The sequence below is a fragment of the Manis javanica genome, chromosome 7 (genome assembly GCF_040802235.1).
Source record: "Manis javanica isolate MJ-LG chromosome 7, MJ_LKY, whole genome shotgun sequence".
Lineage (NCBI taxonomy): Eukaryota > Metazoa > Chordata > Mammalia > Pholidota > Manidae > Manis > Manis javanica.
In genome coordinates this window covers 38,255,979-38,280,185 of record NC_133162.1, presented here as the reverse complement: position 1 = coordinate 38,280,185, position 24,207 = coordinate 38,255,979, and the positions used below count along the sequence as shown (strand labels likewise).

The 24,207-nt window shown below is 47.0% G+C and overlaps 1 protein-coding gene and 1 long non-coding RNA gene across 2 annotated transcripts in view; both read left to right on the top strand.

Annotated features, from left to right (window-relative positions):
• Nucleotides 1-24,207, top strand: part of RPS24 (ribosomal protein S24) — a 367,458-nt gene that overhangs the window by 234,898 nt on the left and 108,353 nt on the right. The window lies entirely within an intron of this gene.
• Nucleotides 1,579-24,207, top strand: part of LOC140850572 (uncharacterized) — an 85,132-nt gene continuing 62,503 nt past the window's right edge. The window contains exon 1 of the long non-coding RNA XR_012133511.1: nt 1,579-1,703. This is a non-coding gene — a long non-coding RNA (uncharacterized lncRNA). The remainder of the gene's footprint in view (nt 1,704-24,207) is intronic.

Sequence of the window (24,207 nt, the reverse complement as noted above, 5' to 3'; positions counted from 1 at the left end):
CAGGATTCTGAGTAGCACACAGTAGAAAGGGGCTTTAGGTGTTTTAAGCAGAAAAGAAATGTAATAAAACAATATTATGGAGTTCAGTGACTTGGAGGGCCAGAAAACCAAGCTTAGAAGCTATGCAGCTAGAAATCATGCTGCAGAGCACCTCTGAGATGCTGCTCCGGGGCACAGACACTATGGCCATCGCTTACAATAGTGCTGGTACTAGATATAGACTCTGCCTCTAGAGCCATAGCCATAGCCACCCCCTAGAGACAGTGTGACTGCTGCACTGGGGACACTCTTGCCAGTCTGCAGCCTGCATGGCCCCTGCTTCTTTGTGTCACTCACTTTTGACTCAAAGACACCATGTCTGATTGAGGAACCTACACGAGCCATGTGCTAGCTGCAAGGGAGGCTGATAAAGTAAATATTTGATATTTTATGTTCCGCTGAAGGAAATGGGCCCTGACTTGTAAGGGGAGCCCCAAATAGAGTGATGAGTATTCACTACGTCTCAGGTCTTAGTACTTGCTGCACCCTCTGTCTGCAGATGTCCTCAAATCTGGCTCCCTTTCTGCTCAGACACCATCTCTGTTGATCAAATCTAATGTAGTTTCTGTCATGCAGTCACACCTGCCTAACTTGTTTCCTTACAGTACTCACCCTTCCTGAAGTTGCTCTGCTTATTTATTTAATTTCCGTCTACTTTGTGAGTGGTTAAAAGCACAGGACTTTGTTCCAGTGTGCTTCTGGTGTTTTCCATAGTTTCACACACCAACTCCCTGGGCCTCTGGGCCTCTGTGTTTTGGGGAGTAGCGGGGGACTGTTTCTTTAGTTAATGAGGTTATAAAATAACCACCCCTCTGGGGTATTCCAGATGTAATGGGCTAGGAAGCCCCTGCTAACCTCTAGCCTTTGTCTCTCTGGCTGTAGTTTTATTCTGAAGAGAATGGGTGTAGCCCCTGAGACTAAGGCAGACTGTGTGACCTCAGGTGGCAGGAAGAAGGAACTAGAGTTGTCGGGTGGGGGGCAGATAGTAAGATTCAAAGCACAGCAGGGGCAGAGGGCCCACAGCTGGGAGGCAGTCATCCCTGGGTTTCAGGAACATGTTTAGGAGCAACACACAGACCACCCCCCCTCCAACCACCTCTCCCCTGGCTGTGGTGCTACTTGGAAGATGGCAGTCATTTCAGGTCCACAGAGGAAGCCTGAAGACCCCGTGGATGGCCACCTTGGAGGTCAGAGGAGCTGTGTTTTCTTTGATGTTGTAGGTTTGTGTACTTTGCTGGATAACATTAGGAGCAGAATATGTGAAGGCTTTAATGGGAAATGTGGAAATGTGAAATCAGGGCAGTAGGAAGTTGCCCTATGGGAGTGGGAACTGTGGCAGCAGGGATGTGACTATGCCAGCCGGCTCCCTGAGGAGCATGTGTGCCAAGCCAGCCAATTCACAGCATAACCTGGGGCTCGGCCTTGGGATGGGCGGCATCTCCTGGGGCCCTGGCAGGCCCAGCATCAGGGTAGCCAAGCCTCTGGGAGGAGGTCTATGAAAACCAGAGGCTGGGCAGGGTTGGGAAGGGGCGGATCACTAAACAAACACACTTGACTCCTTGGGAAGCAGCATCATCCCCGAGTTCCAGGGCCTGTCTGTCCATGTGCAGCCCTGACTGGGGGCTTGTTGCCTGATCTCTGCAGGCTGCCTTTGGTCCTTTGGGGTGAGTTGGTGCTTTGGGAGGAGGTGGAGTTGGATAAATCATAATATGCTAGACTACGGCAGGGGTTAGCCAACTTTTTCTGAAGAGAAGATGATTTTGGCTTTGTGGGCCATATGATTTCTCTTGACAACTCCCCAATTCTGCTGTTGCAGTGAGGCAGGCAGCTGTAGTGATAGATAAATGAATGAGTAAGGATGTGTGCCAATAAAACTATATTTATGGGCACTGGAATTTTAATTTCATATAAATTTCATGTGCCATGAAACATTCTTTTTTTTTTCTTTCCAACCATTTAAAAATGTGAAAACCATGCTTAGCTCCTAGGCTGTATCAAAACAGATGGAGGGCTGGATTTAACCAGAGAGCTGTATTTTGTTTTTCCTTGAACTAGATAATCTCTAGAGACTGTTCCAAGCCTAATTCTCCAACGTGGTGAAGGAAGAGACTGAGGGTCTGAGAGGTGAAGTGGGTATGCCCCAGGTCAGCAAACATAGCTGCAAAGGGGGAGGGACGGGCTTTACTTATTACTGACTTCTTGCACTGAGGCCTAACCCAGGGCCTGGCATGGAGCAAGTATGCAGAGAGCCTTTGTTGATTGACTGAATGAAAGAATGAATACAGGACTTGAGTAATAAGAAGATGGCAGGGATTATGTATTTTGGTTCCTTGATGGGATGTCAGAAAACTTGTCATAACAACCAGGTCTTCAGGCACTCTGGGGCCATTCATTGTGGGGATGAACACCAGTTACCTGCCCCAGAAGGATATTCCTGTCTCCCTGAGAGGCATAGGAAAGGATGGTAATGTGGTGACTTGCTCATCAGAAAGAGATGCCAGGATGCTGAGTGTATCAGACTGTAAGACACATTATCCACATCCTGAATACTGACAGTTACTTCTTAAAGCAATCTTCACTTTAATAAGTAGAAATCTTTAATGCTGTCAGGGCAGTTCATACTCCTGTGGGCAGCTCATTGTTCTCATAACTGAAGCTTAGCTTCAAGAAGCATCAAGTCTGATGGAGGTACGGGGAAGGTGGGCATTTGACTTCCAATTAGTTTGATTTCTGGGGCAGGAAAAGAATGGCTGTTCCCAGTGTCTTGTACACACCAGGTGCTCAATCAAAGTCTGATAAATAAATGGTTTCCTCCCTGCTTCTAGTATAGCACCTTGACTTATAGTAGAATATTTAAGGAACACATGACTCTGTGCACCCATTCATCTCCCAGTTGCTTGCTGACATTTGAAATTTATTCTCCAGGCTTACATTTACTGGTGAGAGAGAAAGCTTCAGAAGTGGGCCCAGGCCCTGGCCTAGGAACCCTGGTGGCTGGACTCACATGGTATATGTGTGGCTGCTGTGCCGTGGCTGTCAGAGATGAGATGGGAGGCAGAGCTGGACAGAACTGGGTCCTGAGAAGTGACTAGGGTGCAGAAAATAAGTTTGTCTGCTTCACAGTCGCTCATGAAGGAGATCTCAGGGGTATCTGATTTCCTCCTCTTGCCCTGAAATTGCCAGAAGCAACAGTCAACCTGAAGTTCTAATGCAGCAGAAACTGAGGGCAGAAGTATGTGACTGTGACAGAACAAGAATGTCCTCCCATGGTGCTCCTGGGGGACCCTTGAGTGCAGACATGGCCTCCCCCCCCCACCAGCATCATGGTGCCAAAGGCAGCCAGTGGGCAAGCCCTTTTGACTTGGAGGGCTCCTTACCTCTTGCAAGCAGCCCTGGACCACTGAACTGTGCGTATGCCTCCTGCGGAACAGCGTGGTGCTGGGGGCCACATCCACGCCTTGCCGCCTCCTCGCACTGTCCATTCTTGGCTTGCTTGTTCACTGGCTTGGCGGTTCCCAAAGAAGCACTTCCCTGAGTCTCATCTGAGGCATGGTGCTCACTAGTCTTCCAACCAGACCCAGGCCTTGGAGATCTGGCTCAGTTCTAACCCTTTCCTGGATAAAGCAGAATGTCTCTACGGCCAAAGTTTTGAAAGACCAGCTTTCCGTGAAAGGATGACCTTGACCATTTTATTAAGGCACTAAAAGATGTACAAAGGTAAATGACTTTCTGAAGTATTTGGTGTGCCCCAGCTAGCCGTGTGACTCGGGGGCACATCACCCCTCATGTGCTGGAAGCATGGGCTACGGTGAACAGATCTGTGTTGGAATCCTGCCCCTCCCATCTCCCAGATTCAGTGCTTCCAGCAGGCTTTGTTGTTGCTGTGTGTGTATGTGTGTGTTTTTAGTTCTCTAATCCTCTTAATTTCCTTGAGTGTAAAAGACAGTGCTACTTACAGGATTGTAAGGGCCACATGAATATGTTCTAGTAACAAAAGCAAACATTTATTGCTCTTTACTGTGCACGCAGCTGTATTTACTTGTGCTCCTTCTTTTAAGGCTTAAAATAGGCTAGTACTATCATCCCTCCCATTTTACAGATGAAAAAACAAAAGGCGGTGGTCGTGGGGGAAGAAGGGAGCTTTCTCAAAGCCAAGAGGAAGCTACTAGCTACTGAGCAGTGGATTTGGGACTCGGGGTAAGGCGCCTCCAAAACAGCCTGGCGCAGAGAAATTCCCAGTGCCAGCTTCCTCGCTGCCTGATGGGTGATCCCTGCATGCCGGTCCTGTGATGAACACAAAAGACAGAGAAGAACTAGTTTGCCCAGCTCCAAAGCACTTTAAAATATGTAACTAAACCACTCTTTAAAATACATGTTTTATTGCTTTTTATTATACATTTATACATATTGACTATTGAAAATGCAGATTAGAAGAAATGAAAATTATTCATAATCCCACTACCCACATTAAAAAACAACTGTTCAGCATTTTATTGTAGAACCATTCAGATTCTTTTCCTATGCCTGCATGTATCTGAAACAAAACTGGACACACCTGGTTTTATAATCTATTTTTCCCCAGATTAATATATAATCAATATTTTTTCATATCAGTCTTTTCTCCCTCCTGTCACTTATCTGTAATGGTTACTTAGTTGTCCATTACACGGATGTTCTGTAATTTATTTAACCAGTCCTCCATTTATACAGGTGGAACTTGTTCGGTGCAGAGTGCCAGAGCTGTAATAGTTCTGGAGGGAAGGCGTGGATATTGAATGAGCCGGTTGTGGGGATGCTTTAGGTGTAGGGAAGGTGGCAACCAGGCCTTGAAGGAGGGGCCGGATTTAACCAGTTAAGAGATTGTATTCCAAGGAGGAGACTGGCAACAGCAAAGGTGAAGACCCTGGTGGGTGGGGATAGGTGTTGAGTTTTGGGAAGGCTCTTCTGCAGGAATAGCTCTGGAACAGGCTGGAGAAAGAGGAAGAGGCCTGACTCCAGAGAAGGCCTTAAGTACAAGGCCATGTGAAGAGTGAATTTTCTCTTTTTGGGCAATGGGGAGCCATGGAAGGTTTTTAGGTCTGGTTTTAGACAGTCAATCTGCAAGAAGCTGGGGAGGAGCTAGACCTTCAGGATATAGTCTCAGAGGCAAGTAGACCTCTTAGGAGGTGGGAGAAAGTCAAGACAGATGATGAGGCCTGGATAAGGCAGTACGGGAGGTGGAGGGACTGGGACAGATGTGCCTGCTTGCAGAGGGGCTGAGGGAGGAGCCCTTGAATGTGCCAGGCTCCTGCCTCACTAAAAGGGGTGCCCCTACCTGATACCTGGGGTCTTGGTGAGAGTTAATGGGTGCATGTGGGTGTGACTTAATTGGGCCTTCGGCGAGTCTGACTCATGTGGGCATCTGAACCAGTTATTACTAATGCTGGAGAGAGAGAGAGAGAAAAAATTAAACCAGAACAGTGGGAATTCTCTCTGATTGAGAAGTTCCAGGGCTGGCCTCCCATTTCAGAGAGGCGGTCCTGGGCAGAAGGGACCCGTGGGTGGGGGCGAGCAGCAGGGGTGCAGCTGGAGGAAGTGACATTCTTATGACGCCTGCCTGAAACTCGCCCACATCTGCCCTGTGGGTGCATCTGGGGAGAGGTGGGTCTTTCCCAAAACAGCCCAGGTTTTCCAGCACCACCCACGGCATACTCAGGGTGGGAGAGCAGGGCTGAAGACCGGCACCAGGGAGGCCAGGAGGCAAGGTCTGGTTCCGGTTATTGAAACACTGGCTAATGTCTTGATCTCTTTGTTGTTTGCTTGGGTTTTTAGATTCTTAATATGCAGCAGTCAGCTTTATTTGCTGGAAGAGAGAAGCACTGGGGTCAGCCTTCACAGCATGGGGAAGGAGTGGGGATGTTTGGCTAGGGGAGGTAGGGACACTTTCCGAGGAGGAGCAGAGGTACAGCTGAGGTGTTACCTCTCCCTCCTTCCTGTCCCACCTCCTCCTTGGTGTGGGCTTGTGGTGCCTTTTCCTGCAGGAGTGTTGGAAGCAAATACTGCCCAGGGCTGACCAGGACTGGTTCTCACCTTGACCTGCTGGAAGATGTGGCCAGGATGATTCCCTGTCAGGGCCTTAGGTGTCTTATGCAGGTTCCTCACCTACCTGAAGGCAGATGGCCAAATTTGATGCTGCTTCTGGTGTTCTCTAGCTCACATTTACAGACAGACATTTTTTTTCCATGCCTTGAGTTTGGGTGGTCATGCTTCTAGGTTCTTCTTAGTCATCAGAGTATAGGCCTTTCTCCCAGAAGTGTAGAACCTGGACCAGGCGAGGCCCTGCTGGTCTAATCTGGATTGTAAAGGATAGAGTTTGTCCCCAGGGATAGGCACTATGTGCCCTCTGTCTTTCTCTTTGGGGTTCTAGCAGGTGGTTCATTCACATGGATCATGCGGTAGTAAAAATAGCTGCACTCAGCAGGTGCAATGATAGGTGTCGGGGAGGCGAGACTGTCCTATGCTGGCTCTGACAGGTCACACTGAGACTCAGCTCCCATGCTTTGGCTGCATGGGCCATGGGCACCTCCCTCTCACCTTCACATTGAAGCCAACTCTTTGGCTAACTTCAGGGCTCCCAGCCATGAATCCCGCACATTAGCAGTGGGAGGCCAGACTGAGGTAAGGGCCAGGTCAGCCACACCTGATGTTTCAGGCCAAGGGGTTCCCCTATCCTTGGGTGCCCGGAATGGCTCCCTCTGAGGTCCTGGACCTGGAGGTGGAAGCTGCCGAGGGACGAGGATGAATGGGGCAGGGGAGAAGCAGAGGGGCGAGGCGGAGGCCAGGACCCCGATGGCTGGGGAAGGAAAGAAGACACTGGGTCTGCCTTGCTGGGGAAAGAAGAGGAGGAGCATGAGAGCCAGCATCCGACAAGGGGAGGGGAGGGACCAGGGCACACGGCCAGGAGTGGGACTCTGTTCTCAGTGCAGCACGAAGGGGCAGCAGGTAGACGCCTGTGACCGTGGATATCCTTCTCCAAGGTGCCAGGTCTCAGAGTGCCTGCTTCAAAGGTGCTTGCCTTCAGGGCAACAAGAGATAGGATGGCTGGTGTAGGGCCCGTGGTATCAGGAGGATCTCTTCTCCCCGGGAGATGGCTTCTTCTCTCTCAGGTGAGCAGTAGGGCAAAGCCCCCAGACCTGCCGGAAAGCTGTGCCCAGGCCTGAGCAGCTGTGGCGGCACGGAGCTGAATCACATCCCTGCCACCACAGCTCATGGCCACGCAGACCCTGTGAGGTCGGTCTTACCTGGAGTTTGGGTCTTTGCACATGTGGTCAAGTTAAGATGGGGTCATAAGGGAGTAAGGGGAGCCCTAATCCAACAACTGGTAACCTTATAAGAAAAGGGTAAGTTGAGCAAAGACACATACACAGAGGGGAAGGCCATATGAAGACAGAGGCAGAAATGGAAATTGTGCTGCCCAAGCCAAGGAGTGCCAATGCCTGAAGCTAGGAGAGAGGCTGACACAGGTCCTGCCCTGTAGCCTTCAGTAAGAGCAGGCCCCTGCCAACATCTTGCTTTTGGATTGCTAGTCTCTAGAATTGTGAGAGAGTAAATTTCTCTTATTTTAGGGTACCCAGTTTGTTGTGCTTTGTTATGACAACCCCAGGAAGCTAGTACATTGGGCCTAGGAAGGGGAACCCAGAATACTGAACCCCTCCTATGTTCCGGGACACCAACATCCATTAACTTGTTTAGATGACAACTCAGTGAAGTTCCAACCGCAATCTCTACTTTACAGAAGAGCTGGATGGTCAGAGAGGTGAGTGGCATGTCAGAACGTCCACAGAGACACAATGACAAGGCTGGGATTTGAGCCCAGGTCTGACTTGGCCCCTGTTCTTGCTACTGACACTCAAGGAAGAGCCCCGCCTTTTGGATTGTTCCTGACCCTTTACAAAATGCAATCAGGGTGGTCAAGTGATGATGAGGAACAAGGACTCCGTGTACTCAACTATTTAATGGTGAAATCCTATGCCTGGCATTTGTTTTAAAATTCTCTAAAAGAAAAAAAAAGCAAGTTGTGGGGATAGGGACAATTGAAACAAAAAAGCAGGATATTGGTAACTGTTGAAGCTGGGTGATGGACCACAGGGGCTCATTGTATTAGTCTCTTTACTTTTTTATATATTAGAAAATTTTCATAGTAAAACATTAAAAAGCAAATCCATAGAGATCCAAGATTTAAAAAGAGCAGAAGAAAAAATAAAGGATAGAGCTCAAGGTCAGAGTCTTTTAACTCTCACTTTTATTTTTAATTAGCTGTGTGGCCTTAGATACACTACTTAACCACACTGAACCTTGGTTTCCTCTGCCCAATGGGGGTCTCACACCTCATGGGTGATGGAATGATAGAATCAAAGTGCTTAGCCCAGGACTGGGCACACAGGAGGCATTCTGGAAATATTTGCATTATTACATTCATTACCTGTGCACCTTACACCAACTTTCTTATCAGTGAAAGGGGGTGAGGATGAGGCTTGGAAGTGGAGAATCTTGCCAAGCTGATAGCGACAGAAGCCTGCCTAGAAATCTCCTACTGAAGTAACTGTTTTCTTTACTCCCTGCTTTCCTGGGGGTGTTTTGGGCTTTCCCGCAAGGAGGTCAGCTTTCTGTCTCTTTGATTTAGGGACCAGCCATGGAGGGGAAGACCACTGGCTGGCCCTGATGAGTTCTGGTCACTCCATGTTTGCTCAACTGCAGGTTGCAGGTGGCAGGAGTGGACGCTGTGGGCCCGGCTGGTGTTTTCAAAGGTGACAGGCCTGTGATAACTGATGGTCACTGGGAGCTGTTGAGTCACGCACGTTGTTGGTTTAAGGATGACAAAGATCTGGCACACTTGCCACAGCAGAAACAAGAGCAAAACAAGGGAAGCCCAATCTGGAAAGGGCCTGGCCTCCTGTGGCCCTGGGATCCTGTCTCTTATGGTTCCCAAAAAGCTGTGTCATGGGTGTTGGTCAGCCTGCCACCGCCCGGCCGGGATCCTGGTATCCTGGAGCACCAAGTTCAGCCCAGGTAGAGGAAGTGCCCCAGGGCACCTCTCCAGTCTATGTGTGGGCCAGGGAAGGAGCCCCAAGGAAGGCCCTGCAGGGACTCAAGGAGTGGAGGAGCAGAGATTGTCTCCCTGGGCTGATTCTGATTCTCCCTTCCCAAGGAGACATGCCTGGGGAGTAGGATGGAGGTGAGGGAACTCTTTAGGCTGTGTCATATGCAGAAAGGGGGGTGCAGGGAGGTGTCTGCTGAGCAAAGGCCCTGAGAGGTGAGGACGGCGGGGTAGAGGGTGGAGGCACCAGTAATCGGAGAGGCAGGGCCTAGCATCAGAGGCCTGGGTGTGAATTCAGGGCACTGGCAGGAAACTGGATTCACCCCAGACGGTTCCAGTGAAGAGACAACGGCACTGTGTGGGCAGTATTGGGGGAACGTACAAGGGAGGATGATGTTCTCAGCAACTAACAACAGCAGGATGTCACGACTGCCCCCAAGCTTACGGGCCTCAGGGTAAGGGGACAGCACTAGCAGAGCCCCATGAGAGCCGGGCACACAGAAGAGAGGTGCCTGTAGCCCTGCTGGGGGAGTGGCCCAGGCAGGAAGAAACACCCATTCTCTGTCTCCTCTCCCCTCCAGACTCTTGCCAGCTGGCAGAGGAGTGGCTGGTGCAGTCATCAGGGATGGCATCCCAGGCCAGAGCAGGGCAGGGAGGGTGGGGAATGGATGCGAGGGTGGGGGATAGCCGTGTAACCAGCACACTGCTCTTGCCCCGGGGTCAATCATACTGGCCTCACAAACTTGGCAGGAGGGTTACTGATAAGGAGTATGATGTTCCCAGCATAGGCCCTGGCTGACAGGCAGTAGCTTCACATTTAGCCTCTCTCTCATACCCACACCCACACACCACACACACACACACACACACACACACACACACACACTTCTCAAATCTCTGAATGGCCTGTCATAAGGAAGAAGGAGCAAACCTGTTCTGGGAGGGCCAAGGGAAAGCCCAAGGACAAATCATGTAGCTGTCAGAATTCTGTGGATCCTGGGTAGCCATGCTCCGGAGGTGCTGAGTTCCATCACGGGATGCGCCGACCTCCTTTCACACGCACCAGTTGTGCGTGAGGGCCTGCTGCACATCTGCTCCTTCTCCTTTAATCCTCACCAACCTCTCAGGGCAGTGGCTGCTCCTTCCCAGGGCTGCTGGTGAGGATGCTGCCTCAGAGGGGAGAGGCCACTTGCCCAGGCTTGCCCTGGAGCCATGCTGTGTCAGTCAGGATAGGCTAGGTTTTCCACTGGAATGACCCCCAGCGGCTCAAGATAACAAAGGCTTAGTTCTTGCTCACGTTACATGTCCATCTGGGGCCAGCTGGGGGTTCTGCTTCTCATCATCCCCACTCTGGGACCCAGGCTATCAACAGTCACCATGTGATGCATCAGCGGTCCCCATGGCCAAGCGGAAGAGACACCTTCAGTGGGTCTCATGCTGGAGACTGAATGCTTGGCCTTGAAGTTGCCCACCTCACTTATGACTCATTGACTCATGAGTCACATGACACCATCCAAGCATGGGGGTCAGGATGGCAATCCTAGTATGTGCCCAGAAGGTGGGGAGCTGGAAATAATTGATGAACAGCATCCCTGGCTACTCTGTGAGCCATAGGCTTATCTCAGGCCTAGGAAACCCTGCCCCATGGTTGACCTGCTCTAGCAGAGGCTGGCAGAGAGGAGAAGTCTGGAGCAGGAACTATCTCAGATCCCTTAAAGATGTTGCTCTGAGACCATCTAGGCAGGATGCCAGGAAAGCCAGCAGTTCTTGAGAAAGATGCCCCTTGGGCAGTTGGAGCAAGTTCAGAAGAAAAGGTAGGGAGCAATGAGGGCAGGAGAGGGGTTTGGTCACCCCGCTGGCCTTTAGAAGGCCTTGGTTTCTGCCCTTCACCTTCCTTGATCCACTTCCCACACATGTAAAACTCTGCACTGTTTTTAGAGGCGGAGCTCCTGTCCGAGGCTGTCTTTCCAGCTGTGCAGGCTCTTGGACAGGCCGGGAAATGTGTCTAAAGGCAAGATGAGGTCATTTACTCAGGCTGCTGGAAAACCGGCAGTGCGGCCCCTTCTCCTTCCGTGACCCCTGACTGCATCTCGATGGAATTATTGCACCCATTGTCCCGAATCAGTGGCACAAGGATTCCATCCAAGCATGGGGGAGGCATGTGACTCCAGGAAATAGAGGAATGTGATTCTGCGTAGGGAACTCATTGGGGAGAGGAAGCAAGCCGACCTTTCCCCGAAGCCCTGCTCAGGGTGGGGCTATGGGAGGGGCACAGCGCTAGCTGGTTGCTTCCACAGCGTTGTGTCCTGCAGACCTACTCAACCATCCCACCCCACGTGCTTCCAGTCTTCTTGGGAGGGTGGGCTTCACTCCTCTTTGGACTCCACCTCCTCCCCCAAGCCACCCGTGGCTCATGGTGTGACCTTGCAGAAACACTGGACACTGCTGGTCATTTCCTACGTCTGGCATGTTCTCTTCTTGGCCTTCTGTGCTGCTGAACTCTCCACCTGCCTCTCTGAATCCTCCTCTGCCTCCTGCATGGCATCTTTTTCCTCTTTTTCCACCCGGCCCCTCTGTGCCTGTGGTTTCCAGGATTCTGTACATCTCTCCTTTTAGGTCATCTCATCCCTGCGTTTATAACAGATCCTCTGATGAGTCCCAAGTCCAGACCTTTCTTGAATTCCAGATGCATTCATCCATTTGTCAGGGGAGACATCCACTTGGATGTCACACAAGTTCCTACAACTTACCATGGGCCTTTCCCCCAAATTTGCTTTTTTCTCCAGTAATAGCTCTATTAGTGAGTGGCATATCCATCCACTAGTTGTCAAAGCCAAAAACCTGGGAGTCATCATAGCTTCCTTCCTTTGCCTCATCCACACAGTAGACCTTGAAGTCCCACCTCTCCATCACACTGCCACCATTTCCAAACTGGACTTTACACCTGGCACTTCTGTGCCTGCTCCCATTCCATCTTCCTGCTGCCATGGGGATTTCTAAAAATCTGGCTATGAATTCCTGAATTTTTAAAACCTTCAAGGCTCCCTTCATCCCAGTTTAAAATCCAAACTCCTAAGCAAGGTATAAAGCGCCTTTATGATCGAGCCCCTGCCCCTTCTTCCCCCACTCCGCTACCCAGTGCTCACCTATTTGTTCATTTGTATACCTTCTTTCCTGGAATGCCTTTCTTTGTCTCTTCCTTGAATTTCTGTTCATCTTTTATGACTCAGCTCAGGTAGGATTTCTTTTAGGAAATCTCTGACTGGGCCTCCTGTGGGCTTCTCTAGAATCCTGCATGTAAACATGACATGGTAAGGCAGAGGTGAGTGCTTACTTACACCTCTGCCTCTCACCTCTGTGTTCTTGGAGGATAGTGTCAGGTGTATAGCCTGGCACAAAGCTTGGCATCTGTTTGACGGTCAGTCAATTCTTGTGAATAAAGAGGCGAGCTGCCATGTCCCAAAGTCCCTTGACTGTGGTCTCAAATCATAGAGGGGCCTTGGAAATTATGTAGTGCAATCATTTATTCCATAGATAAGAATTGTAGGATTCAGGGAGGTGAAAGCCCTGGTCCCCACAGAATCATCAGTGCAGTGAAGATGGTGATCCAGATGGGTGAACTTACACAGGCCAGTGTTTTTTATATTGCACCATGTCATATTGAGTTTATTTCTTTTATTGATTTTATATAGAAGCCATGAAAGTTCATTTGAAATCATTCACAAAATATGGACAAGCAGAAAGAAAAAGATAGAATTCACCTAGCAATTACACCATCCACCCCAAGATAACCATTGCTTATTACTGATAGCACCTTCCCACATTTTCCCCAGGCAGGTAAATGTGTGTGTATTTTTTACAATACTATGCTTATACTAAACATATGGTTCCTCCATGTTCTTTTTAAATTTGTTTTTGAATACCTATTCATATCTTTCAGAGACTACATCACTGTAATGTTTTGAGATGCACCATAATATAATTCAGTAATTGTATGTGAGTGTTGGATGGTTGGTTCCATTATAGTTGTTGTTACTATTTAAAACAGTACTGTGTAAAAACATCATTATAGTGAAATTTTGGGCTGATTCTTAATGATTCCTTTAGGATAAATTCTTAGAAGTAGAGCTGAAATGGAACTGGTGTGTTGAGGGATTCTTACTTTTTCACATCTTGCCAAATTGCCTTCCAAAACACCTGACAAATCAGATTTTATATTCACCAGTTTATCATCTAGTGAAGGTGATAGCAAGTGGTTTCCACTGCACTAGGAATTCAAGGACCTGGATATGGTGGCAAATTTCCCTCAAGCTACGTCTCAGTCTGGAGGTCCCAATCTGACAATCCCTGCATCATCTTCTTTTGAATCCATGATGTTTAAAAATATTTGAATTAGGAACCAACTTTATATATCAGTAAGTTTCACATAAACATCTGAACTTCTGGCTCTTCTTTCTGAAGGGCAACTGTGACTCCCTTCACAGTTTGCTGCAGTCTTCACCTTTCCCTACTGCCACCCAGCCTGCTTCATTCACTTACTTGCTAGGCCCTGTAGGCATTAGGATTTATAATCCTTATGTCAGTTCCTTTTCCCCTTTTAAAATTGGCCCACCAGCAAAGAACTCCATGCTTTTCATTCTGATGAACTACAGAATTAATTTTTAAAAAAACAAATCCTATTTGTAGTAATAATATTCAGGTTAATCATTTACGAAGCTGCTTCAGAGTAACCCCAAATGTCTTTAACCAATATAAAATACCATGAATCACTTTGGACTCCACAGTGCATTATGTATTTAAAAACAGAAAATTAGACACAGGAGAATTCATCTTAACTTCATTATATATGAAATATTAATTCTCTTTTGGCTTTCATATTATTTACATATTTAATAACATGTTAGCTACAGTCTTTGACTGAGAGCAATTAGAGGCCAGGGGCTGTCTCCTGCCTTAATCTTAAAGATGCCAAAATGTTTTGATGTGGAGAGAAGGGATGCTGTTGTTTCCATCCCCCTTTTCACATGTCATAATGTGTTAACCATATTTTACTCTTAAACAGTATATTGATGACTTGGGCTGCCCCAGTGAGAACTCTGCTCTCCACTGCCATCCCTTTCCCTACGCTAGTGGGGAAGAGGAGATGTGCCATTTTGTTTTTCCGAAATACCAAAGCAAATATTGATACAAACCAAGATCCCTTTTGTCTTTATTAGGTCCTCTTAGGACCTCAGTTTTCTCATAAGTGAAATGGGGGTCAAAAAACAGAGGCTGTTGTATTGTCATGATGGTGAGGGGGTCCTGTGGATGGCCACACAGACCTGTGTCTCAGATGGGGCAGCTGCCTGATGGGAGTCTGGGGTTTCTTCCTCTTCCTTGCCAGTGATGAGCAGAGCCTCAGGCCTCAGTGCCACATTGGTGCTTGCCGAGCATGCGGTCCCTGCATCATGTTGCTGACCGTTCATGTAAGTATGAGCAGAGGGCTGCAACGATGAGCAATGAACAATGAAGTGTGGTCCTTGAGGCCACACTTGCAGTCACAGCTACGTGGATCAGGCAAGGGAAGGGCCTCTCCAGCCTTGCAAAGCCAAATGTCGGTCTTGACTAGGAACTGGAAGGGTGGGAGGGTTTGGAGGGAAGGAGTGTGTGTGATGTGTGCAAAAGCACCATTGGTGGTAACCTTGGCACAGAGGTACTGGTCAGCAGTGGTCCCGAGATGCTTGAGCGAGGGGCATGGGTGGGGGTGGTGTGGGAGGGCAGGAGGCCAGAGAAGCCTTGCTCAATAGATTGTTTTTAAGACCATAGAATATTCAAAGTTGTAAGAAACCTTGGGAAACATCTAGAATGGCAGTCATCACCTGGTGGCCCTGGACAAGATAATGCACATTGCAGATGTTGTGTTTGGTTCATCAAGTGTTAATTATTATTATTTCTGTTAATTTCCAAAATCTTTTAGATACAGCTTGCATTTTCTGGTTTCCCCTGGTCCCCTTCACTCTACTCCACTCATTTATGTTACTAACCTGGTCCCTCTCCTCAACCAAGTTCCTCTTTCAATTTTAAGAATGAAGGACTTGGGGTCTCAAGAGTGGAAATCATTTGCTCAGGGTGCACACTGAGTGAGTTGCAGCATGATTCCAGCCCAGGCTGCTGTCTTCCAGTCCAGGGCTCTCCTAGGTACTTAGCCAGGGCCCTGTGGAGAATGGGGAGACCCTGCAGGCCCCAGAACAGGGTGGTGAGACTTGGGGGCCTGGGCTCATACAGCAGGAAGCCATGTGTGCAGCTGACACTGTGGCCTGAGTTCAGCCTAGTGTCTGATCACCAGAACCCTCCCAGGCCTCTCAGGCTCACTGTGGCCAACCTCAGCCTCTCATCCCCACCTGAGGGCCCTAGGCCTCTCTCCTTTGCTCTGTCCCTTGTGGAACACTGAGATGCTAGCATGTTTCCAATCATATCCCCATCCTTGACAAAGGATTCCTGGGGGGCTTTTAGAAAAGGATGTTCCAGCTATTCCAGAATGAGACTCAACAAACAGTCTGATTGGTTCAGGGGGACTGGTTGTGCATTGTGCTCTCACCCTATACCCCAAATGAGTCCATCAGGATTAATGTCACACTAATGAATGCAAGAGGAATTAAGCATGATTTATCACTGGTTGTAAAGTGCTTCCAGACATCACGAATCCATCACAGCCATTCTCCAGAAGCAGAACCCAGGGAGTCTGTGAGCTGCTGATGGAAAGCACCAGGTTCCCTACTAGCCAGCCCTAGGCTCCCATCTCAGGGAGCTGCAGGGTCAGAACAGAGTCCCAGGCTGATGGGGGCTGTCAGACACACAGCAGATAAGAATGATACCCCAAACCATGCCGCAGGGAGCAATGCTCCCCTCCTCTGGAATTCCTGAACCTTTACGCACAACTTTTCCCCTTTTAGCATTAGAGCTGGGGTTTGCAGGATAAGGGCTGAGGGGCAGCCCTATGTTGCAGACAGAAAAATTAAGTCAGAGGCTCATGAAGCCTCATATCTGTTGTAGTTAGAGAATAGTTCTGGCCTGTCACCCATGTGTTGTGTGACCTGGGTTCCCCTTCTAGACCAAAGTTGCTGCATTTGTGAAATGAAACAGTTAGCATGGAAGATGTCTTTTCTAAGATTCTAACCAGTCCAATGTTTTAGAGGACGTAAGAATTTTTTTCTAATTAAAAAAATACTGCTTTATGAAGAGCAAATTCACATACCATACACTTTACCTATTTAAAGTACACATTTCAATGGTTTTGGTGTGTTCACAAATATGTGCAACCATCACCATCATCAATTTTATAACATTTTCATCACCTTGAAAAGAAACTCCATACCCTTTAGCTATCCTCCACTGTTCTCCCATCCTTCACCTCCATCCCTAAAAACCTAAGAAACCACTAATCCGCTTTTTGTCTCTATATATTTGCTTATTTTGGACTTCTATATGAATGGAATTATCTAATATGTGGTCTTTTGTGACTTAGCATAAAATTTTCAAGATTCAACCATCTTGTAGCCTGTATTAGTACTTCATCTCATTTTATGGCCAAATAGTATTCTACTGTGTGGAGAGACCACATATTGTTTAGCTATTCATCTACTGATGGGCCTTTGAGTCCTTTCCACCTTTTGGCTATTATGAACAATACTGTTGTAAACATTCCTGTACATGTTTCTGTGTGGATACATGTTTTCATTTCTCTTGGGTATATGATTAGGAGTCGAGCTTGTGAGTCATACAGTAACTATGTTTAAGCTTTTGAGGAACTGACAGACTTCAAAATAACTGTACCATTTTATACTCCCACCAGCAGTGTATGAGTTTCTAATTATTCCACACCCATATCAACACTTGTTGTTATCTGACTTTGATTTTAGCTATCCTAATGAGTATGAAGTGGTTTTGATTTTCAAATTTCCCTGAAGACTAATGATATTGAGCGTCTTTGCATGTGTCAAGAGGCCAATAGGTCATTTGTATATCTTCTTTGGAGAAATATCTATTCAGAATCTTTGTCTATTTTTTAATTGGGCTATTTGTTTTTTTTACTATTGAGTTTTAAACTTTTTTGTATATTTTAAATACAAACCCTTACTAGATATATGACTTGCAAATATTTCCTCCCATTGTATGGGTTGTCTTTTCACTTTCTTGATGGTGTCTTTTAAAGGACACAGTTTTTAACTTTGATGAAATTCAGTTTTTCTGTATTTCTTTTCTGCTGTGCTTTTGGTGTCATATCTAAGAATTCTTCACCAAATCCAAGGTTATGAAGACTTTCCCTATGTTTTCTCCTGAGACTTTTGTATTTTTTGCTCTTATATCTAGGTCTTTGAGACATTTTGGGTTAATTATTGTATATGGTATGATGTAGGTGTTCAACTTTATTCTTTTGTATATAGTTAACCACCTGTCCCAGCATAATTTGTTGAAAAGACTATACTGCTTCCTGTTGGATGGTCTTGACACCCTTGTTAAAAACCAGTTAACCATAGACACCTGAGTTTACTTATGGAGTCTTCATTCCATTGATCTATATGTCTATCTTTGTGCCAATACCCCACTGTCTGTATTGTGGTTGCTTTGTAGTAAGCTTTGAAATTGAGAGACATGTGAGTCCTCCAATTTTGTTTTTCTTTTTCAAGATTATTTTAGCTATTCTTGGTTGCATGCAATTTTATATGAATTTTAGAATCAACTTGTCAATTTCTACAAAAGAATCAGATGGCATTCTTATCAGCATTATGCTGAATCTGTACATTAGTTTGTACACTACTGCCATTTCAACAAAATTAAGACCATGGGATTTTTTCCCATTTATCTTTAATCTCTTTCAACAATATTTTGTAGTTTTAAGAGTATAAATTGTATACTTCTTTTGTTAAATTTATTCCTAAATAGATTTTATTCTTTTGACAAAAGTTGTGAGTGGAATTCTTTTCTAAATTTAATTTTTGGATTGTTCATTGCAAGTATAGAAATAATTGATATTTGTATACTGATCTTATATCTTGCAACCTTGCTGAACTTAGTAGTTCTAACTGTTTTGTAGTGGATTCGTTAGGATCTTTTAATATACAAGTTCATGTCATCTGCAAATAGGGATTGTTTCACTCTTTCCTTTCCAATCTAGATGCCTTTTATTTCTTTTTTCCTGCCTAATTGCCTGGCTAGAAACACCAGGACAAGTTGAATAACAATTGTGAGAGTGGACATCCTTGTCTTTTCCCTGGTCTTAGGGGGAAGACATCTAGTCTTTCACATCCAGTATAACGTTAGCTATAGATTTTTCATAGGTGATTTATCAGGTTCAAGAAGTTTCCTTTTATTTCTAGTTTGTTGACTGTTTGTAACATGAAAGTCTGCTGGATTTTGTCAAATGCTTTTACTGCATCTACTGAGATAACCATGTAATTTTCCTTTTTTTTCTATGGATATGATGATTGATTTCTGAATGTGAAACTAACCTTGGTTCCTGGCATAAATCCCACTCAGTCATGGTGTATAATTCTTTTTATATGTTGCAGAATATATGTTTTTATATGTTGCTGGATTCAGTTTGCTAGTATTTTGTTGAGGATTATTGTGTCAATATTCATAAGAGATATTGGTCTGTATTTTTCTTGTGATGTCTTTGTCTGGTATTGGTATCAGGGTAATATTTGCTTCATAAAATGAGTTGAAAAGTTTTCCCATCTCTTCTACTTTTTAGAAGTGTTTATGGAGAATTGGTATTAATTCTTCTTGGAATGTTTGGAAGAATACAGCAATGAAGCCATCAGGGCTTGAGGTTTTCTTTGTAAGGTAATTTTAAAATCACTGATTCAACTTCTTCATTTGTTATAGGTCTATTCAGTTTGTCTACCGAGTGAAAGGGATAGAGGGAATAGATGAAAGAAAAGAGGGGATAGATTAAAGAAAAGAGGGGATAGGAACTCAACAGTCCAAGCAGGTTTATTGCTGAGACTGAGGGGGACCCCTCTGTCCTGGCCAGCAGAACAAAGGAAAAAGAGGGTCTCTAACTGGTCAAGAGGCTTTTTTTGGCCAGGGTTTTTGGTGGGCTCTTTGAGGGGAGGGGTCAGGGGAAAGGTAGGCTTGTGGCTTACTGATGTGTCCTCTGGAGAATGCTCTTAGCCTAGGAGAGAAGACACCTAGGTCTCTCTGAGATGGTGGGTAAGGCTTATTCAAAAGGTGGTACTTGGGTCTGGATTCTATCACAGAGGAGCTACAGTTTTGTGTGTGGGCCCTTCTGAAGCTAAAGGCATCCCAGGGACCCAAGGCTTCATGTGTCACTGTGGTCACTAGTGAGTCCTTAGTGACATGGCAGGGGACTTCTAGTTGGATAAACACATGGCTTAGGCTGGAGGAAGCCTGTAATGTGTACAGGTCAGTCCACCAGAGACTCAGGAAGACTCTGCCGGTGTGTCTGCATGCTGAGTGCAGCCAGCATGGCGGGAGGAGGAGTTCTGGGGACTGGGACAGCGCTGCGCAGGCTGGGCTTTTAGGGAGCCAAGTGGGAGGGGTGGGCGTAGAAACCAGCTCTGTGCATAAGGTCCGCTACTCACTCATCTGGCTGGCACCTTCCTGGCCCTTCTTCCATCCACACTCCCTCCCAAATGGTGGCTGTAGCCCTAGGGTTCTGGGTCTTATTTAGCTCCATGAAGGAGAGAAAGCCCTCTGTCTTATTACCATATATCCCCTGTAAACGTGGATGTGTATGGCATGTGCTTGGGATAGCTTGGGGGCTCTCAGGATTACTTGTTAAAAGGAAGAATGGTCAGAGCTGCCTCTTGGTTTTTGTTGCCCAGTAACCAGCAGGGAGACCTGGTCTGAAGCCAGAGAAACAAAGAGGCAAGCTATTTTATCTGAAAGTCCATTTTTCTAAGTCAATGTGTATCACGTCTCTTAACTATCATCCACGAATACATAACATTCACTGTAGTCTGTGCCTTATGCAAGATGTGGTGGATAACAAAACGGAAGTCCCTGCCCTTGAGAGGCTAACAATGTAGTGGATGGAAAAAACCCAGTGGAAACAGTTAACAAGTCCTCAGATGTCCTCTCTGTCTCAGCCCTGTAATGATGACCATTGTTCTTGTACTCTTGGTTCCAGTAAGAATGCCCAGGGTGCTGATGCCAATTGGTTCAGGGACTGTATAAGGAAGCTCTCAGCTTTCTGGGCTTTTCTTGCTGTCCACTTTTCTCGGTGGGTGGTCCAGTTTCTGAAATGTGCCCAGTTTCATTCAACCTTATATGGCTGCAGTTGTCTGCCTCGGCCAAGCCGTAACTATATCCCATTCCCACCTCCCACCAAGACCCCTGACACACAGTACAATTCTCCCAACAGGGAAGAACTTCCAGATCACGTCCCTTACCACCCACTTAGCTTAGAGTTTGAGAATTTGGTAGCTTCTTCATGAGACTACAATCCTCACTGGTCTTAGAGGAAGGCCATTTTGGAAAAAAGCCAAGAGATTTGGCTTAGTTTAACTGAGCTCACATAGGAGCTGGGTGTTACCTCAGGCTCTGTGGGACAAATGGGCTCCATAGAGAAGCCACAAAGGAGAGTTATTCTCTGTTCAGGGGCTGGAATCCAATTCCTGTTAGGAGCATGGGTGCTGAGCAGCTGGGGTAAGAACTGATGTCATTAACATCTGAGGCCTGGGGTGGTGGATGTTAAAGAGGGCTCCTGCCTGCAGGGGAAAGCAGCAAGCTCAGATTCCGCAGGCCATTCTCTCCCAGCACTGGCCACCAATCCTACTGATGGGAAACTGTAAGTCCTGCCCTCACATTTCTCTGGCATTTTTAGCCTTGACCCAGGTGCTAGTGCCCTCAGGCTGGTAGTCATCCTGGGCAAGCCAGTGGTAGCTGCAGGGTTTGGAAAGGTCAGCTATTTAGTCAGCAATATTATTTAGTGCTGACTTTGTACCAAGCATCTCTCTAGGCCTATGTTACTCAACTGAGGGCAATTTTGCCCTCCAGGGGACATTTGGCAGTGTCTGGAGACATTTTTGATTGTCACAACTGGGAGGCAGGGGCTGTCATTGGCATCTAGAGGGCAGAGTCCAGAGGTGCTGCTGAACATCTTATAATGCACAGGGTAACTCCACAACAAAGAATTATCTGGCCCAAAAATGTCCATAGTGCTGAAGCTAAGAAACCCTGCTCTAAATACTAGGCTCCCTCTAGACCAAAACTGTGCTCACTCTAGACCAAATCCTTACCTCGAGGAGGCTAGATCCTACTGGGGGAAGACAGACAATCAACAGAGCAGGGCCCTGTCCTCCAAGCTGTATCCTGAGATGGTTCATTTGTTAGTTCATTTACTCAGTTCATTTATTTGCTCATTCAGCCTTCATGTGTTGAGATTTTACTGTGTGCCAGACCCTGGGCCAGGGCCTGAGGATACACAAGTGTCATAGGTATGGTACCTGCCCTCAAGCAGTCCATGTCCAGTGGGGAACAGACACACACACACACACACACATACATATACACATGTATATGTGCATATACAGACATACATAAACACAAACATATACACACAATAACACACACACACACACACACACACACACACACACACACACACACACACACACACACACACAGTCCCAGCACCAAGCCATCAGGCCTGAGATAGAAGGACAATGTGGGATTGTAGGAGAGTAGGGGTTTATAGCTCAGCCTTGAAGAGGGGGGTCAAGGGAGGTTTTCTGCAGCAGGTGAGATGAGTCTTAAAAGACAGGTAGACTTAGGGGAAAAGCTAGTCCCCTAAGAAGGAACTCTCTGTAGAAACCACTTCCCGGGGGCTCCGTGGAGCCGCGTGCGTGGCAGTGGAAGCCTGCCACCAACACTGGGCAGGTCTCCACGCTAAGGCCTCCTTCCTCTTGTAACCACAGTGTCCCTCTCCTTTCTGCCTCTTGCCCCTTCCCCATCGCATCTTCAACTCCTCTGTGAAATTACATTCCTAACCTTGGCTGCTTCCAGCCCCTCCATCACTGCCAGGAGAGGCCATCAATTTCATGACCCAGCATCAGCCCTGCAGCTGGGAGTTAGAAGGCAACCTCAGTTACCTTCTTAACAATCAGAGGGGTTTGGTAGAGAGGCAGAATGGGAAGGGAAGAGCACTGTGGCCCCAGGGGCTTGAAATTTGACTGGGTGCCCTTTTGTACCTTCTGACTACCTTGCATATCTTGTCTCTTTCATATGTAAATAACATTAAAAATAATGAAAGGCCAGGACCTGGAAGGCCTCACAATACTGTCCACTGGGGAGAGAATCAAAAGATATTCACAGCTGGCTGCCTTGAGAAGGGTCTAGTGGAAGATGCTAGAGGTTTGGGGTCAGCATAAATGGATCCTTGCCATGGCTGTTTCATTATATTGCTGGGTGACCCCAGGTAAATTACTTCACCTTTCTGGGCCACATGAAACTCATCTATGAAATTCAAGAAAGCCCCAGACACAGGATATCTCCTCATACAATAATAACATCTGGTGACATCACTGCCCTTTAATTGATAGGAGCAAAGCAGAAAATTTGAAGGGAAATAATATGTGTGTTTCCTCCCTGTCCCCTACCACCCATGTCCCCCAGAGGTATTTGTGGTCATGGCTGATAGCTGATGAGACTGGCTGAGGTCAATAGGATACAACAGCATTCCCCAAATGAGCTAGATGTGTTCATGCCCTGCACCCCTACCTTAAGCCATTCCCATTGTGCGGAACTCCCTTCCCACCTCCTCCCCATCTCTGCTACAAGCGGCCATTCCATCAAGGCCCAGCTCAGTGGTATCCCCTCTGGAAAGCCTCCTTGACTCTCCTGTCCCATGACTCTTCTGGTCCACAGTGAACTCTGCTTGCTCCTCTGTTCCACCTTCCATGTTGTTCACTTCATGTCCCTGGCCTGTAACAGAAATTCAGTTGCACACAGTGTGTGCCCCAATGTGCAGCAGCCAGCAGTTCACCTTTGGGTGAGCTGGCCCTGAGTTAGTTATTGTGGCTGATAAAGCATTATAGCTAACGACTTTGGGTGGATTTGGGCATTTCTGTAGCCAGGACCCAGGTACCACAGGAGAGGGCTGCACGCTGGTATGTCATGTCCGTGCGCATCTGGGAGGAAGAAAGGGTGAGACCTGGGCTCTGACAGGGGTCGGCTGGGGAGATGGTCATGGATTTCAGCCGGGCTCATTTTACCTGCCAAAAATAGAGGCCTGCTCCACTACCTCCTGAAAAAGGTTTATTGGAGGACACAAGACTGTCACGGAACTTGAGAAATAGGACTTGGGCCCAAGTGGGGCCTCACGGGGATTAAGACCAAAGGTAATTGTATTTAACCTGGGACTGTGGGGAGCATCTCTCTGTTCAGGGATTCCGAAGTACTCTCACCACACCCTCACTTCTTGCTCTAATTAAGCCTTAGGTGCTAAAATGATGCAATGAAAACATCTATTTCCATTGACTTTCTACTTATGGTCATGAAATATCTGAGGTGTGACTTCCAGATGAAACTGTGTGACTTTTCTTATCTCCTTGAGAGCTAGACACAGGTTCAAGCTCAACACAGCCAGCTAGAGGAAGAGGCTGCTACTGGGGTGTGTGAAGGAACAATGGACTGGAGTCTAAATACCTGGTTCTACACTGACTGCCAAGAGCTGAGTACTGAGCCTCGCCTCTGCCAGCCTGTTTGCCCTGCCCTAGGATGGAGATGATTATGGTGGCTGCTGACCCCACTGGATAACATGACGTTTGAATAATTTCATCTAGTTTCAAAATGATCTAATCCAACAATCTGTTAATTCTAAATTCCTCCTTCCCTAGCTTCTGGGGGCCTCAGTTCCCTCATCTATGAAATCGAGAGGTTGCTTTCTGCTAACCAGCTCTGAGGGTTTATGGGAATTGGGGCTGGGGCTGGCTCTCAGGTGCCTTTCTTTCACTGACTTTAGAAAGCAGTTATCACAACCCCTGGTTTGCAATATCTTGGCCTGACCCCCAAATCTCTCAGTGCAAAACCTCTAGCTTATTTTCCAGATGTGCTATTCTGGTGCCAAACAGCTAGATGAGAACAGC